Genomic DNA, 4,338 nt, shown 5'->3' with positions numbered 1-4,338 from the left:
AGTCATTTTTAGAGAACTGCATTTTATGTAAAGAATTTTTTATATTCATTTAAATATCTATTTGGCATTGTATTTTAACCTACTCTTAGTGTTGTGAAATAAATTTATATCTTACTATTCTTATCTTTTATATATTTATTACACTCGGCCACACATAAACACCTCAGGTTGCTTAGAACCCCTATCCGGTATCCCTATTCTCTTTTGCGGCAACCTACCATTGCCGTTTTTTTAGGGGGCAGCTGACGCCCAAATAACTGGGAGTGTTTTTTAATTATTTGGGAATTGGTGGTACCACAAGTGGCGCGGCATTCTCTTGCAATCACATAGACTTTTGGTTTACTTTGCATAGCGGCCTGGTGGGAACACAATCCCGTAGCAAATATGCTTAGGAGCAATGATCGCAACACTAGAAGAAATGATATATGTAAAAAAGTGTTTAACAAAAATAAGACTACTCCAGTTGAACACAATAAGTGTGATCTAGATGAACTATTCTGGGGGATGGAGAGACTGCTCACTAAGGAGCTTAAAACCTGGTGAGACATTAAAGAACTAGAACACTACATTTCTGTTAATAGAGTCCCCAGGGGTCTGAGGCTACTGAAGCAGCCAACAATAGGGAATATGGATTCAGAATTCATAACAAAATGTGAAATGATACTACATACATGCTCTATTGATTTGATGAAGCTACTTATTGTGGAGAAAAAGAGAGTCTTAGCAGAGTTGGAAAAGGACATTAAAATTAAGGAATCCGATATGGACCCATTTAAGGACAAAGAAGACTTTGCTATTAATGAGAAAGTACTGAATAAGAAAATAGAACATATAGAAAACGAGGTCATCAAAGGGAAAAAAGGAAAGTTTGAACGTGACAAGAAGGATTATGACCAGGGCAAGGTAAAGAACTGGAGCAGATTCAGAACACAGATGACTAACACACGGAGGAATGAGAATCCTCATTGGACACAAATACCCAACAAAGGAAGAACGCAAAGGACCACGAATTATACACCAAAATCACAAACAAGATCAAGTAACAGGTTCACGGCATTACAAAGGTTGGGCTCAGACACCGACCAACATTTTTTATCGTCAGGGATAGGTGCCCGTCCAAAAGAACTGACAAAATATCACCTCAAGGAAGACATAAGACATGCAGCACCACTCAAAAGGCTGCACCACGAAGAAGAGGAAAACGGGGCGGCGGGAGGCAGAGAACAGAAAAGAAGAACACTACAACACTAGATCCAATCTCAAAAGGAATCTTTAATTTGTCAAAACACACCCTTACGAAACCAGAAATATCTCTCTTAGGAAAATGTCTGTCATTTGCCCCCACAGAAGGGCTTAATAAATTTGGAACATTCATCGATCTCAATAAATTTGTGAGGAAACTCACTCTTAAAAGACATTTTGCTAGGAAAGAAAACGCCATTATATCCAACTACGAGAGTCGCTCGAAGTCTGGACTCAAGCCGACATCAAAATACTACCCGTTGGAGTCAAAAGGGAGTAACATCAGTGTCTTCTATGAACTAGTAAAGAAAGACCTATGCGACAGTGATATTGAACCTGTGCGAGAAAAGAATCTGAGTAATCAAGAAAGTGAAGCTTTGAAGAGAATGCAGAAAAATACAGATATAGTTTTAAAACCGTCTGACAAAGGGGGGGGGTCTGGTGATCATGGATCGGGATCGGTATATTATGGAAGCAGAAAGACTGTTGGGAGACGAGAAATCGTATACCTTACTACCAAACGATCCGAAGGATGGATATATAGAGGAGCTAAGAACATTACTTATCAAAGGGCTCCGTATGGAATTGATCACCAAAGACGAATACCAGTATTTAATGAAAAACGACCCCCGTTACCCCCATATTTTATTTTCTTCCGAAAATTCATAAGTCTATCTCCAATCCACCAGGACGCCCAATAGTGGCAGGTATTGACTCATTGACGTCCAATTTATCAGAGTACGTAGATATCTTCTTGAATAAGTATGTGAAGGACTTACCATCTTACCTCAAAGACACTACCACGGTACTCAACCTCATGAAGGATCAAAAATGGACAGACAGTTACCTTTGGGTTACCATCGACGTGCAATCATTGTACACATGCATCGAACACATGAAAGGTATTACAGCATGCAGACATTTCCTGAACAACGATTCATCTCTAACGACCCAACACAAAGATTTCATATGCGACATCATGAAATTTATTTTAAGCCATAATTATTTTACATTTTTAGATCGCTTTTATCTACAATGCTGTGGGACAGCTATGGGTACCATCTTCGCTCCAAGTTTCGCGAACCTCTTCATGGGACAGTGGGAGAACTCTTTTATCTATGGTCCACATTGTTTTAAAGAGAATATAATTTTTTATAGAAGATACATCGACGACATTTTAATTATATGGGATGGAACACTGGATACTTTTAATCAATTTTTTTCTTATATAAGTAATAACAACATGAACCTTTCCTTTACCTCCAATACCAATGAAGAATCCATTGAATTCTTGGACTTAGTCCTAACAGGATCAGAAGGCGCGGTCAAAACCAAGAACTATATCAAAGAAGTAGATCGGAACAGCTACCTCCACTTTAAAAGTAATCATCTCAGAAAATGGAAAAGCAACATTCCATATTCACAGTTTCACAGACTAAGAAGAAACTGCAGTGACTTGAAAGAATGTGAAGAACAGTTGGAGACATATAAGGAAAGATTTAAGCAGAAAGAGTATCCATCCGACATCCTAGAAAAAGCTCTCACTAGAACAAAGGGCCTCAAGAGAGAAGATTTACTTGTTTACAAGGCAAAGGACACAAAGAAAGAATCCACAGCATTTGTAACCACATACAACCGTCACGAGGACCTGTTAAGGAAATCATTTAAAACACATTGGGGGATAATTTTAATGGACCCGGTACTAAGAGAGATACTCCCGCCATGCCCAGAGATTATATATAAAAAATCAAAGAACTTGAAGGATCTGCTAGCACCAAGCATGTTGAAAACCAGAACAGAGGGTACCACGATGATGCCCAAATGCGTTGGATCTTACAAGTGCGGTCGTTGCAATGTCTGCAAGTTCCTTCATCCCAATCGCAGAAGTTTCAGTGACATGGGGAACCAGAAGGAATACAAAATTAAGGACTTCATTAATTGCAATAACTCATCGGTGATCTATTTATTGGAATGCACGTGTGGAAAAAAGTACGTGGGAAAGACGAAGAGACAACTCAAACTTAGGATACAAGAACACGTCCACAACATCAAGAATAAAGTCGACAGTCATACCATTTCAAGACACTTCACTGAGAAACACAATTCGAATCCGAAAGAACTAACTTTTAAAGCAATAGAACTGGTCAAACTTGGAGAGAGAGGAGGGGACTTGGCAATCAAGCTATCACAACGAGAGATGTTTTGGATCTTTCAGCTAAAAACCATGCATCCACTTGGCCTGAATGAGAATTATGAGATCGCTCCATTTCTGTAAATGTGTCGTTAAAAATTATTAGAAAATATCCAGAATTTTCCTCTGCACTCCCCATCATTTCACATGTATGTTAATAGTATATGTAGCACTGCACTAAAAATTTTTTACATAATAAAATTTATATAATATATCATGTTGGCATTTTTTGTTGCGCGCAAAATAAATACAGTCAAACCACACTGGAAAAGCCCAATCTCAATCGAACTTGGAAGCGAAGCAGTGTTGGGCCTGACTAGTACCAAAAGGGGCGACCCATTGGGAATATTGGGTACTGTACTGAAAGTAAAGGCAACTTATTAATGTCCAATCATGTTAGATATCCATAGATCACATGATCACATAAACGTAGGCCATAAGCCGTATAAACGCATATGAATAATATATATGATCACTGTAAATAGATATATGCATGCAGTATCTAGGTAATAGCACCTTACTAATTAGACCACTGTATTAAAATTAAGGCCACAAAACTTTATTAATCAGATCACTGTCTTATAGTTCACGGGCACCTTTAACTAAGGGAATAAATGTTAGACACAGCATGGTACAACCACTATCATGTAATAATATATATAGAAATCACTATTCACAGTCATGAGGAAAATGGGTATATTCCATACCCCCCCCCTTTTATGTATGTATGTATGTATGTATATATATATATATATATATATTTTTTTTTTTTTATAAATTTTATATATAAGGATTTTTTTTATATATGTATATATCTTTATATATATATTTTCTATATTTATCCTCCATTTCTCTATCCCTATAAACGATATATACTCTATCATAAGTTTTGGTATATAACATCA

General features: G+C 37.3%; 1 pseudogene; it reads left to right on the top strand.

Moving 5' to 3' along the window:
* Window positions 1–3,678: 3,678 nt before the first annotated feature.
* Window positions 3,679–3,797, top strand: LOC135051981 (5S ribosomal RNA; annotated as a pseudogene).
* Window positions 3,798–4,338: the final 541 nt, after the last annotated feature.

Source organism: Pseudophryne corroboree, chromosome 2, assembly GCF_028390025.1.
Source record: "Pseudophryne corroboree isolate aPseCor3 chromosome 2, aPseCor3.hap2, whole genome shotgun sequence".
Taxonomy (NCBI): domain Eukaryota; kingdom Metazoa; phylum Chordata; class Amphibia; order Anura; family Myobatrachidae; genus Pseudophryne; species Pseudophryne corroboree.
This window is presented reverse-complemented; position numbering and strand designations above follow the sequence as displayed.